Raw genomic sequence first — 15,071 nt, 5'->3', positions numbered from 1 at the left:
GGGGAAAGTTGGGGGAAAGCTTCGTGAGGTCGAGGGTATCAGTTTGGGGGCTTGAGGGACACAGGAGCCGTCGTGTAGTCGATGATCGACCGGAGCTCCGAGGCGGAGGGGCCTCGGTCGATCTCAAGCACCGAGGTTGTGCTGGTTTGCTCGGGTGGCTAGGGAGGTGCTAGTGGTCGTGGTGAAGCTGTCAGAGGGGTGCTGGAGCGAGGGGGGCTATTTATAGGCCCGCCACGGTGAGCCGATTTGGGAGCGTCGGTGACTCACGTGGCACGCATGGGGGTGCAGAGAGGAGCTGGGGTCGAAACCACGGTCTCAGGACGTGGTTTTGGACTGCCAGAACCGTCTGCAAGAGAGGGAGAGAGAGAGGATTCGAGCATCACTGGCCGCGCAACCTTGGTCTGTTCTGGTGCGCGCGGGCACGCGTCGCATGAGCTCAAGCGTGGGAGAGGAGGGGCCCTGATGGTCGCTCGATGCAGAGGGGTTGTCGGGGAAGAGATTGGACACCTCGGAGGAGGCTGGAACTGGCCGAGGGCGTCGCCCCCACCTCAATGGCTTCCTGTAGCACGCCCAGTGCACAGTTTTGATATGCCAAGGCATGCTGGTGCGCTCTAAGGCACTTTGGATGTGTCTAGCATGTCCTGGCACTAGCTGGGAGTGAGGCTAGCTATTGGGGTCTCGTGGGAGCTTCGGCTGGTCAAGGGAGACAAGGAATACTGGTGCTATCAGCTTTGAACTGAAGCTTAGATTGTGGTTTTTGGCATTTCTACTTTGAACCGGAGAGGGGACAGTTGACTGGGGTTGGGCATTCATACTGGCCACCTAATCTGAGAGTTTGCAGCAAAGGGGTTGGTTCTAGCTATAGGTTAAAGGGGCTTTTACCCATCTATCAGAAGATGCTCAACAGTGGTTTGGGGTAGTTACACCCCACCACTGGTGCTGCAACTTAACATGTTTGGGTTTGGTGCTAAAACATGGGGTTTCACCAAGTTTGAGCTCCATTGGACAAGTTTAGCTTTGTAAACTTGAAAACACCACCATTTTCTAAGATTTTATTGAGAATATTTCCTTCGGAAATATTTCAAAAGGTCAAAACAGACATAAATGGTTTTTAGTGTTCTACTCAAATAGTTATAATATAAATAGGGTTTAAAATCTTATGTATGGAAAATATATGTCCTTCTGCTCATCTCCAAATTCAATGAGATTTTTCTAAGGCAGAAAAGTATTTTTCCATGTAGGAATACCAATTCTGGCCTCAGAAATGGACATGCAATTAAATTAGGAAAATAATTCACAAAATAATTATTTTGTGGTTTTGGAGCACTAAAGTAAAGTTAAAACCAGATCACCAACTTTGGGTATAAACACTCCTTGCCATCAAGGGCATGTACTGCAACTCAAAGGTGGGTTTTTCATTGATCGGAAACAAGTAAAGGTTTTTGGAAATGATTCAATATTGTGAAATGGGGTTTTTATCACCACATGATCAAACACACAAGCATACAATGACAATCATGGCACTCACACCATTAGTTTTGAAAAAGTTTTAACACGCTCAGATTTTTGCATACAAAGAAAGTGGTAGTGAAAACAGGGTGTGACAGACCTATCGCCCTTACAAGAATCTCGTCCCCGAGATTCCTAAGCTAGGTGCTAAAAGGTCCGGAAACTCAGATCGGAGATAGTCTTCACGCTCCCACGTTGCTTCGGTTTCGGTGTGGTTGCTCCACTGAACCTTGAAATACTTGATGGTGCGGCTTCTAGTGCAACGTTCAACTTCATCCAGAATGCGGATCGGCTTCTCACGGTAGGTGAGGTCTGGCTGAAGGTCGATGGCTTGATGGTCAATGTCCTTGTAAAGATCAGGATGATTTGACCCTTGAAGACACTTCCGAAGTTGTAACACGTGGAAGATGTTGTGCACACCCAAAAGTTCCGGAGGTAGCTCCAATTGATAAGCAACTTCTCCACGCCTTGTCGTGATATTAAAAGGTCCAATGAACCTTGGAGCGAGTTTCCCTTTAAAATGGAAACGCTTGGTTCCCTTGAGAGGTGTGACTTGGAGGTACACCTGGTCTTCAAGGTTAAACTCCAATTCCCTACGGTGAGAATCCGCATAGCTCTTTTGTCGCGACTTGGCTGCCTTTAGATTTTCTCAGACAAGTTGCACCTTCTCTTCTGCCTTGTGCAAAACTTCCGGCCCGAAAATCAGGCCTTCACCGGTTTCGAACCAGTTGAGCAGGGTGCGGCACTTCCGTTTGTACAACACTTCAAATGGGGCCATTTGGAGACTGGACTAGTAGTTGTTGTTGTATGAAAACTCAGTGAACATCATACAGTCTTCCCATTTGGCACCATGAGCCAAGACGCAAGCGCAGAGCATATCTTCGAGTATCTGATCCACTCTTTCCGTTTGTCCGCCCGTTTGCGAGTGGAAAGCGGTGCTGAAAGAGAGCTTGGTACCGAGGGCTTCTTGGAACTTCTTCCGAAATCTTGAGGTGAACTGCGTGCCTCGGTCAGATACAATCTCCTTGGGAACACCATGAAGGCTCACGACACGATGGATATACAGACTAGCCAATTGGTTTCCATCATACGTGGTGTTGACTGGAATGAAATGGGCCACCTTTGTCAGGTGGTCGACTATGACCCATATGGAGTTGTGCCCTTTGCTTGACCTGGGCAATCCAGTGATGAAATCCATGTCGAATTTGTCCCACTTCCATTCTGGCACTTGAAGTGCTTGTAGCAGTCCAGCAGGTCGCTGATGTTCAGCCTTGACTCACTGGCACACGTCGCACTTGGCAACGTAAGACGCTATTTCCCTCTTCATGCCATGCCACCAGAATCTTTCTCGGAGATCTTGATACATCTTGGTACCACCGGGGTGAATAGAGTAGGGTGTATCATGAGCTTCCTGTAGGATCAAATCCTAGAGTTCAGCCTTATCGGGTAGGCATAAACATATCCCAAACCACAATACTCCTTGTTCATCCACTGAAAATCCTGGGGCCTTGCCTACTTGAATCTTCTTCTTGATGACTTCAATGCTCTTATGACCCTTCTGGGCCTCCTTGATATCATCATCCAGCGTTGGTTTGACTTCGAGGTTAGCTAGGAATCCTGATTCTACTAGCTCCAATCCGAAGTTCTCCAATTCTTCATACAAGGCAGGTTGCCTTTCCTTGAGCATGACATTCAAGGTGCTGGTCTTCCGGCTCAAGGCATCTGCCACTACATTGGCCTTACCAGGGTGACATTGAATGTTGAGGTCGTAGTCTTTGATTAACTCCAACCATCTTCGTTGCCTCATATTCAATTCCCTTTGGGTGAAGATATACTTCAAACTTTTGTGGTTAGTGTATATTTCACATCATTTCCCCAGAAGGTAATGTCGCCATGTCTTCAGGGCATGCACTACTGCTGCCAATTCGAGATCATGGGTGGTATAATTCTCCTCATGAGGGCGCAATTGTCATGACAGATACGCCACAACTCTGTCGTCATGCATTAGAACCCCTCCGAGCCCGGTTCTGGAGGCATCACAATATATCACAAACTCCTTGCTGATATCTGGAGTGGCCAATAACGGGGCGGTAGTTAATATCTTCTTCAACTCTTGGAAGCGTGCTTCACACTCCGGCGTCCATTCTAACTTCTTGCCTTTCTTCAAGAGCTGAGTCATAAGTCGAGCGATGCAGGAGAATCCTTCTACAAACTTGCGGTAATATCTCGCGAGTCCGAGGAAGCTCCTGACTTCCTTCACATCAATTGGCGATTCCCAGTTGGTTACCATAGTAATCTTGGAGGAATCAACTGCCAATCCACTTGCTGTCATGGTATGACCCAAGAATCCAACTTCATTCAGCTAGAATTGGCACTTGCTGAATTTTGCATAAAGTTGGTGCTCTCGAAGCTTTTCCAACACTAACCTCAAGTGTTTCTCATGCTCTTCTTCGGACATGGAAAAGATTAATATGTCATCAATGAATACGACGACAAACTTGTCCAGGTATTCCATGAAGACCTTGTTCATGAGGTACATGAAGTAATATGGGGCATTAGTCAATCCAAAAGACATGACAGTGCATTCGTACAGACCGTACCGGGTCACGAACGCAGTCTTGGGTATGTCCTCGAGTCGAATCTTAAGTTGGTAATATCCAGACCGGAGATCTATCTTGCAAAATACCTTAGCTCCATTTAACTGATCAAACAAGTCTTCAATCTTGGGGAGTGGATACTTGTTCTTGATCATGACCTCATTGAGAGAATGGTAATCGACGCAGAGTCTGATAGTCCCATCCTTCTTGGACACGAAGAGAACAGGTGATCCCCAAGGTGATGCACTCAGACGAATAAACCCTTTCCTGAGTTGCTCATCCAGCTGCTTCTTAAGCTCCGCTAACTCTTCAGATCCCATCCTGTAAGGCTTCTTATAGATAGGCCTTGATCCTGGCATGAGCTCAATGATGAACTCGATGTCTCGGTCAGGAGGCGTTCCTGGTATCTCATCAGGAAAGACGTCCGGGTACTCACAGACTATTGGCACTCGGTCGAGTTCTACCTCTGAGAGGCTGTTAATCCATGGTACTCGAGCGGGTACTGGCTCAGAGACATACTTAGCTTTGACCCTTGGTCGCTTGTCATGGTAATGGCCCTGTTGGCACAGTCCAAGATGCTTTGATGCTTGGCCAACCAATCCATGCCGAGAATTACTTCTAGGCCTTGCGACTTAAGCACAATGAGATCCGCTGAGAAGCTCCTCCCATTGATAACTATCCCGACCTTCCTACATCTTATGTTGGTCCTCAACACTGCTCCCGGGGTTTGAATTGACATCTGCTCGCGAAGCAAGGTAGGTTTTAAACCACATTTTTCCGCAAATCTTTGGGTAACAAAAGAATGCGAAGCACCATAATCAAACAATACTGTTGCTGGGGTGGAGTTGACGAGGAACGTACCCAAAATGTAGTGCACGTCTTCCTGTGCCTCTTCTATGGAGATATGATTAATCTGCCCCCTGTTGTGATACTGCTGATTGCGGGGAGCTTGATTCCTGCCTGGTGCTCCTTGGCCTTGATTTTGCTGCATTGGGGCGTGGTGCGTCGGGCTTCTTGTTGGGACACTGTCTGGAATAGTGCCCTATCTGTCCACATCCAAAATAGGTAACTTGTGCTGGAAGATTGGTCTTGACTCCACTGTTGTTTGTTGGATTGATTGCTGGCTTGGTGTTGACTTGCTGCTGAGGCGGGTAGTTCTGGTGAAATGTTGGAGTCTTGTACTGTTGCTGTTGATAGCTGGATCTTGCTAGTGCTGACTGCCATGGGCGTGGCTTCGGGTTACTCAGTCCTCTACTACCCATTAGCTTGCGCTTACGGGTGTCGTCCATAGCACGACGCTTATCCTCCAACATAAGGGCATTATTAACCAGATCGCTGAATGTCCGGCATTCACAAACAACCAGCTGATACTGGAGTGACTGATGCAGTCCTTCCATAAAGCGTTCCACTTTGGCGGCCTTAGTGTTGACGTCTTCTGGTGCATATCTTGACAGGAGGTTGAACTTCTGCAAATACTCCTTGACGGATCCACTGCCTTCCCTTAAGGCCTGAAATTCCCGCTTCTTAATGGTCATCATTCCAGGAGGTATGTGAGCGGTGCGGAATCCATCTTTGAACACAGCCCAAGTGATGACTTACCCTGCTCGCATGATCTCAAACCCATGCCACCAAGCTCTGGTTGTGCCTCCGAGATAGTGAGAAGCATAGAGGACTTTCTCACGATCATCAGTGCATTTGACCAGCACGAGGAGATCTTCGATAGTACGGATCCAGTCATCGGCATCCAATGGTTCAGTCGTCTCCGTGAATATGGGTGGCATAGTTTGCATGAACTCAAAGAGAGTAGAGCGACCATTGCCATTCCTGTTCTGCGGCGGGTTGTTCACCAAGGCTTGAGCTAGCTGCTGAATAGCGGCATTACTGGCTTGACGTTCCTCTCGGAGAGCTTGAAGGAACTGAGCCATAGTCAAGCTTTCGGGAGGAGGTGATGGCGGTGGAACATCGTCTTGCTGCTCGTGGTGACCTCCAGCTTGAGCTTCCCCTCCGGTTCCCTCCTGCTAACATTAAGAGGCAGAGTCGGGGTTGCTCAAAGTGCTGTTGCGAGTTGCATTCACCATCCTGTTAGGGGAGTAGACAGGTCAATTTGCCGAACAGGCCGAAATCATAAGGGATGATGCTCTAGTAAAGAGGAGGTCTGGTGCAGTGCTAGTGTGAAATTTTTAAGCCAAAGGTTTTTGAAAGAGCTAATGCATTATATTAAAACAAGCGATGTAGTCGCTCACAAGCTGCCTAAGGCAGAATACGACTTGCATCCAACATGCTTACACAACACTCATGGTTCATATGAACCGATACATGAACTCCTACGCTCGGGGAGTAACTCCTAATTGCCTATGTTGATAATACTAAGCGGCAGACTGCACGGTCTCATAGGCAGGTTCTACAGGATCTTCGTCTTCATCTTCATCTTCCTCTTTATCAATGCTTCCCTTCTTGGACGGAGTAGGAGAAGGAAGGGGTCCATCGTGGCGTCTCTTGGTTGGCTAGGTAGCAAAGAGTTCGTGTACTCTTTCGCGGTCAGGTGACGACTCTGAAGAGGAGTGGCCTGAAGCGGTGGTATTCCTCCTCGGAAAGCGATGCCAGGTGGTCCTTCGGATGCTCCTTCCTTCTTCGCCTTGCTGTTCTTCATCTTCTCCATGCGAAGTAGGTCCTTGACTTGGTGCAGCTCTTGGTGAATCTTTGTTGACTCTTTGATCAAAACGTGCGTCAAAGTGTCGGAGGAGAGACTGAAGTAGGTCAGAAACCTCAGTGGCATCCCATCCTCAGAAGAAGGGTTGAGTGTCCACCTCCCGTCTATCCCATCCTTAAGAAAGGGTAGGTGACGAGTAGCTGGCTCGCTAGCCATCTCGGGAAGGATGTCGCGGAGTCACACGATCGCCTCTCGTGCTGCTGTCTCCACTGCCAACATAAGATCTTCCATATGTGGTCCTTCAAAGAACCAGCTAGTCGGGGAGTCGTTTGCCTTCACTATCACGTCCACATGATACTCCTTAGTGTCGGCGTTGACGCAGTGCTCGTGGTAGAGGAAGATGGGTGTGCGGCGTACTTGGCAATTCTCGAGGCTATCACTCAAAAGTAGAGGAAAGCCCGTCTCCAGAAGCGTCTCAGGTACGGCGGCCATCTACAAGGTGTAGAGGAGAGGGTTAGAAAGTTTTTTTAGTGGGTGCAGAATCTCGGGTTAAGGTCTAAGTGCACTAGTCGTCTCGGCTATCGTCCATGGTACCTAAGGTTTCTTATAGTCAGGATGGCTCTGATACCAGCTGTGTGTGGACCCCGACTTACAAGTCGAGATCGCCGAATGTACGTGCTTAGTGATCCCAGAGATCAATGCTCACCGAACACACAGATACTGAATAATAAGAGTCTTACATCCAAGTACCGAGTTATTACATCACATGACAGAAACGGTCAAGTTCACAAGGTTGGGCCTACGGCCAAATCATACTGATACAACAAATAGCGGAAATAATAGGGGCTAAGCGGGTGCCCATGCCATCAAGCCTACACCGACGGGCATTCTGACTCGGAAGCGTCCTAGTTCGCAGGGGCGTCTCCGAAGACGTACTCATCTCCAAACTCCGGTCCTTACATGTCTGGCCAATAATATAACCAGTGGCAAGCCAAGGAGTACTTTGAATGTACTCGCAAACAGCCCATGATATGAACAATGAAAGTGAAGGATAACAATAACATGCATCTTTGGTGGATATCTCTTGGTGGTAAATAAACATGATCACCCAACTGTCCTTGACCATGGACACGGCTATTTGAATAGTTTTACACTCTGCAGAGGTAGTACGTTGGACCCACGAGATCCGGGAAACTTCCGTGTCCTCCACCACTCGTGGTATATAACATACCCGAGGTAAGTACCCGATCAATGCCTTTCCCCTGACGATACTAGACAAAGAGGTCCACTCGATTGGTACCCATCGCACATGTTGTACGTCTTACGAGCACCGACTCTGGACAGTATCAACCATGCGGCGACCAACGATGTGCTTGGAAGTCATAAAAATGGCATAGTCGCCATACCTGGCACGACCCCATCACGAGAGCGACCATACATCACTCCTGCCACTAGTAATGTGGCTCTTTGCTAGCACCGACCAGAGTAATCAACACAGCCCTGTCCCGTAAAGGGGTAACGTGGTCATACAGGTAAGGTTGGGACGGTCGACACATCATAAATCTATTCCCATTTCCGAAACCATACTCACACAAGTACCCGGTGCACCATTTCACAAAAGTGGCCACCTAACTCATCATCACCCTCGGGCATTAGTGGCACCCGACGGGGTTTCATAAGTCTTTGATTTATACCAACAACATGCTCATACTACTGTTACTCTAGCTTTACTTGTCAACATGATACACGCATGACCCTCATAGGTGGTAAGATCAAGCTTAATGCATGTGCTCCGGAGGAGCCATCAGTAACATCACATCAATGATTTATCGGCACTTATCATCATTTGCAACGAAAATACTTGCTATACTAACATGCAATATAACATATGCTCAGTCATGGTCAAAGGGCTGCTTGCCTTGGTCAGCTATGTATCCGGGGTCTTCGAGGTCTTCCGCTCTGATTCCCTCGTCACACGGATTTTCTATCATCGTCAAATGAATAAATGAGAAATAGCTCACTCAAAAACAGATCACAAAGTAATTTTAAAAATGTCCTTTATTACTCATAAATCTAAGTGGTTATTTTGAAAAATATTTGCCTCTGATTCCAATGAAGGGACATTTTTAAAATCAACCAAACAGAAGCAAAACTATTCCAATTTAGTCCTTTTATTATTGTAAAACAGAATAGTTGCTCAAGAATCATCCAATGGTCTCATTAAATACTACATATTTTTAGAAGAATATGGGTGGAAAATTTATATTTTTACACTGGTTAAGTACATTTATAAAAAGCTTTGAAATCAGATTTTAAAAACAAAAGAAAAATGGGCTAAATCCCTGGCCTGGCTCGGCCTGGAACTCGGCCGGCCCAAGGCCAGCACACAGCCAGCCCAGGCACGTGCGCCATAAGGCTTGAACCTGACGTGCAGGGCCCTTCGGTCAGCGGCTGCAGGAAGCAAGGGGGAGAGAGCTGGGCCAATGACAGGTGGGGCACACCTATCGGGGTCGTCTCCTACCTCGGGCTAGAGAGCAGGAGGAGCACGCTGGCGAGGCTGCCAACGTTCTCAAGCCCCATCGAGGATAGAAATGGGTTCGGCTCGACGCCGCCTACCTGCTTATGGTCGAAACAACGACAGAGAGGCACGGATTCACCGGCGACGAGGAGGCCGCGGCGGAGGAGTTTCGGGAGGTGGTCGACACGGTAGCTAGGCACACGTAAATGCTTGGGAAAGTTGGGGGAAGGCTTCCTGAGGTCGAGGGGCTCAGTTTGGTGGGTCGAGGGACGCATGAGCCGTCATGTAGCCGGAGATCGACCGGAGCAATAAGACAGAGGGGCCTCGGTCGATCTCGAGCACCGGGGCATTGCTGGCTTTCTGGGGTGGCTAGGGAGGTGCTAGTGGTCGTGGCAAAGCTGTCGGAGGGGTGCTGGAGCGAGGGGAGGGCTATTTATAGGCCCGCGACGGTGAGCCGATTCGGGAGCGCTGGTCACTCACCGTGGCGTGCATGGGGGTGCAGAGAGGAGTTGGGGTCGAAACCACGGTTTGAGGACGTGGTTTTGGACTGCCAGAACCATCTACAAGAGAGGGAGAGAGAGGAGTCGAGCATCAGTGGTCGCAAAACCTTGCCCGGTTCTGGTGCGTGCGGTCACGCATCGCACGAGCTCTAGTGCGGGAGAGGAGGGGCCTTGATGGTCGCTCTATGCAGAGGGGTTGTCGGGGAAGAGGTTGGACACCTCGGGGGAGGCTGGAACTGGCCGAGGGCGTCGCCCCCACCTCGTTGGCTTCCTGTAGCACGCCCAGAGCACAGTTTTGGCATGCCACGGCATGCTGGTGCGCTCTGCGGTACTTTTGACATGTCTAGCATGTCTTGGCACTAGCTGGGAGTGAGGATGGCCGTTGGGGTCCCGTAGGAGCTTCGGCTGGTCAAGGGAGACAAGGAATATTGGTGCTGTTAGCTTTGAACTGAAGCTTAGATTGGGTTTTTTGCATTTCTACTTTGAACCAGAGAGGGGCCAGTTGATTAGGGTTGGGCATTGATACTGGCCACCTAATCTGAGAGTTTGGAGCAAAGGGGTTGGGTTTAGCTATAGGTTAAAGGGGCTTTTACCCATCTGTCAGAAGGTGCTCGACAATGGTTCGGGGTAGTTGCACCCCACCACTGGTGCTGCAACTTAACATGTTTGGGTTTGGTGCTAAAACATGGGGTTTCACCAAGTTTGAGCTCCATTGGACAAGTTTAATTTTGTAAACTTGAAAACACCACCATTTGACCAGATCTGTCCCTTCCAAAGAGAGTGTGGGCAAACTAAGTCCCACAAATCCTATTTTTGGTGTGGAACCTTCATTTGAGGTATTAGACACTCCTGCAAATTTTCAGCATCATTGGACAAACTTTGCTATGTAGAGTTGCTCTAACTCCATTCTGGACACAAGGGGGTTTAGGGTTATTTGGGAGTCCTTAATCACCTTGGATCAAAGTGAAACTGTATGTGGACACCATGTATGGCTTAGGGATAGCACTAGAATTTTCTAGGATTTTATTGAGAATATTTCCTTTGGAAATATTTCAAAAGGTCAAAACAGACATAAATGGTTTTCAGGATCTTGCTCAAATAATTATAATATAAATAGGGTTTAAAATTTGATGTATGGAAAATATATGTCCTTCTCATCATCTCCAAATTTAATCAGATTTTTCTAAGGCAGAAAAGTATTTTTTCATGTAGGAATACCAATTCTGGCCTCAGAAATGGACATGCAATTAAATTAGCAAAATAACTCACAAGATATTTATTTTGTGCTTTTGCAGCACTAAAATAAAGTTAAAACCAGATCACCAACTTTGGGTAGAAACACTACTTGCCATCAAGGGCATGTAGTGGAACTCAAAGTAGGGTTTTTCATTGATCAGAAACAAGTAAAGGTTTTTGGAAATGATTCAATATTGTGAAATGGGGTTTTTATCACCACATGATCAAACACACAAGCATATAATGACAATCATGGCACTCACACCATTAGTTTTGAAAAAGTTTTAACACACTGAGATTTTTGCATACAAAGAAAGTGGTAGTGAAAACAGGGTGTGACATTTTCCTCCTCCCCTTTCATTCCAATATCTCGTTTCGACATATCTTGTTAGTGGAGAAGAGTTGTACCATCCCACAACCGACGTTCCAGATGATTCCCCTTTTATTCTGTTGTTGTCGTGTGAGTATTTTGTTTGTCAAACTTATCATTGCATCATGTGCATTGCATCATCACTCCGTTGTCGTTGGTTTTCAAAACTAGTATCCATTGTTAGTTGTTGGTTCTCTCCGTTTTGTCATCTACCGTTTTGAGCCCAACCACACACGCATGCGCGAGCGACATCATTAAAATATTGTTTTTAAAGGTGTGTATAAAACTTTCTCGGATTGGGTTTGTGTGGTCTTAATATTCTATAGGTAGACCGCCTACCAAATTTCATCGCATTCGGAATCCGTGCTATACCAGAAACGTTAAACATATATCGGCTATATCGAGTTTAATTGTCGAGTGTTTCGGAGTTTTAAAAGTCTTTCCACATGCCACAAATCTCCCTCTCATCTCAGCCCGACCACCCCTACACAACCCACCTAGCCCAGCCTAGCCGCCTCTCCATTTTGGACCGTCCAATTGAGATCAAACGGTCCAAACACGGAGCGAATCCACTAAATCTAGCCCTCCTTTCTATAAATAGATTGCCTAACTGCCTAATTAGGACCCTACCCCCCTAGCCTCCTCAATTTCCGTGCCAACTAGCCAGCAGCTGCCACACTAGCGCCCATGTCTCCCTCCTTAATCCTCCCAACGCCACACGCCCACTAGGCCCGCGCGAGGCCCACTCAAGCCCATCTAGGCCCGAGCCACCCCCATCGTTGTGCCGCTGCCCGAGCTTGGTAGCGCCACCCCATGCCCGGAGCCAGCCCCTCGTGCCACCCGTGCGCCATGCCTCCTACAGTCAGAGCAGGCCACCGAGCTTGCTAGCAATCGTGTCGCCCCGCCGGAGCCAGGCCGGAGCCCCATCGCCCCCTGCTCCCTTCCCCCGTTCTCTCCTCTCTCCCTCATCTCACTGTATCTACTTCCCTTCCATGCAGGAGCTCATCCCCCCCCCACATCTGGAGGTCACCACCGGCCAGACTCGAGGCCGCCCTCGCCGGATCCACCATTCCGTCGCCCAAAGCCCCCTCGCTGGAGCCCCATGGTCCCTCGCCGCCAACCGTACCTTTGGTGTAGCATGCATGAGAGGACGACGATGAATGCCCGCAAGCTCGCCTTTCCTTTCTTGTTGCCAACAACCTCGCCTCCGGCCCAGCCGGCCCCGACCACCTTCGCCGGCCCGAGCCAGCCCCCACGTCCTTCGTCGGCCCAGCCGCGAGCCGGCCAACGCTCCTCCTCACAGCCGACCTGGGACAAGCCCATGGGTGAGAAACCCCCCCCCCCCCCCGAGATAGCTATCCATCGCCCACTGCACTACATAGCTATGCTCCTCCCGCTGTTTTGGCCCATTGCACTTTTTTTTCAGATCTAGCGAATTTGCCTATTATCGAGTGAATAACAAAATTGCAGAAAACCCCATCATCTTGCATTGCTCGTAATTATTTAACCATGCATCGGATTTAAAAACTTCATCGATGAAAAATGCTTATAATTTTGTGTAGATTCACAATATCCAACTTTCCACCGTTTTTAAAATGTTTAACTTGATGTTTTCATTTAATTTGCATCAATGTCATACTAAAACAGTTCTATTCATAGATATTATACCGCAACTCCAATTAAAATGTTTTATATATGTAACTTGACTAGAAAATTGTGTAGAATAACATGGCGGCTTGTTTTTTGCTGTTTAACAACTCTAAAATTGTGTTATAGCCAGAACAGTACGAAAATCTCAATTTGCATATGGGGACCTTTTGGAATTGTTATTCGTTGTTCCGGCCTCATTTAAACTTGCCTAGAATTTCATGTAGTTCCATAATATCTTGTGTATCGATGTTATAACGTGCTTGTGGTTGTCATTTCCATACATTTTGCATTTGTGCCATATCATGTTGTGTTGGTCATGTCTTTCAGACCCGAACTCCATTTTAGATGATCCATATATGTAAATTGATTAGAATGATGTGTAGAATTACATGGTCCACTTTAGTTTTTGCTATAATAAATAAAAAATGTGTTTAGTTCAGATATGGACCAATTTCGAAATTAACATATTGGGTCATTTCGGAAATACTACATGTTGTTTCCCACCTCGTTTAAAATGCCTAGATAGTGTAGTTTATTTATGCTTCGACTCATGCCATGTTTAATAACATTTAGCATTGTCCCGTACCTAAACGGGGGTGAACTAAGTGATTGAAATATGGAGTTTCGTCAATATGCAACTCGTTGCAAATTGAGCATCACTTAATGTGTAGCATTGATTGTTTTGTTGTGCCATGGACTATATAATTAAATGGGCATGCATCATAATTGCTTGCACATCATGTCAAGAATATGTTGTGGTGTTTATCGTGTGTTGACTGTTGTATCCAGATGGTTTCTTCCCGGTAGAGTTCTGAACCACTTCAGAGTGTGATGATTCGTTCGACTATGTTGGTTCTTCTACTTCATGGATTCGTTCTTCTTCCAAGTGGGATCTCAGGCAAGATGATATTTTCCCTAGATATCACTACTATAATTGCCATGTTAGTTGTCTCATTTCTGTTGATATGTCTCACTGCCTACCACCTGTTATGTCAAACCTCCCAACGTTGCCATGAAAAGCTTCTAACCCCTCCACATTCCTAGTAATCATTTGTTTGGCTATGTTACCGCTTGCTCAGCCCTTCTTATAGTGTTGCTAGTTGCAGGTGCAAGTTGGTTTCCGGGTGGCAAAATGGATTCTTTGAGATATCACCCTATTATTGCTATTTAATTCACTGCCCCTATATACTTGGCCAAAGGTGGATGGCTTGGCCTTCTATCTCGGTGTTTTGTTCCATGTTTGTCGCCCTAGTTACTTGTGTACCGGTGTTATGTTCCATATTGGCCGCTCCTAACATGCTCGGGGTTGTTATGGGTACCCCCTTGATAATTCGTTTTAGTTTAAAACTCTTTGAGGATGGCCCAAGTTTGGTACTACATTTGCCTAATAATTAATGAACACGCATAGGGAGTAATTAACCCATGGATAATTAATCAACCCCCAGGCCAGTGCTCCTCATGCGTCTTGGTACAAAATAAGTGATGGTCGGTGCTTCTCATGCGTGTTGGTATAAAATGAGTGATGTTCGGCGCCCCTGGTCACCCGGGGTCTCAGCCAACCCAATGTCTTGATCATCCAATCATGCCCTTAGAACAAGATATGTGGCTCCTATCTGATCTGTCGGCATGCTAGGCAGCCTTGCTGGATTTGTTTTACCTTTTATGAAATATCTTGTGCGTCAGAACTCCGAGGATACTTTGGGCCATCTCGACGTAGATGTTTTCCATCGGAATTGTCAAGGAGACTACGTGTTTTCCATGGTTCAGGTTAATCACGTAGCTTGTGGTAGTTTGTGATGGACTAGTTGGAGCAACCCTACAGGGTGAAATCTTTCTGGGAGTCGTGCCTGTGGTTATGTGTCAACTTGGAAACTTTATTTAACACTCGGTCATAGCAAACTTGAAGTAAATTCAATTAAAATATGCCAGCTGTGTCCGTAACTATGACTATCTCTTCTAGTGAGCTTTGTATCTCAGAGAGGACATGGCGAGGTTATGTATGACTCGTAAGTAGGTATTCTGTAACACCGTGGATTTTTCC

The sequence above is a fragment of the Hordeum vulgare genome, chromosome 2H, assembly GCF_904849725.1.
Source record: "Hordeum vulgare subsp. vulgare chromosome 2H, MorexV3_pseudomolecules_assembly, whole genome shotgun sequence".
In the NCBI taxonomy this organism is placed as follows: Eukaryota; Viridiplantae; Streptophyta; class Magnoliopsida; order Poales; family Poaceae; genus Hordeum; species Hordeum vulgare.
The sequence above is the reverse complement of the archived record's forward strand: the minus strand, read 5'-3'. Positions refer to the sequence as shown.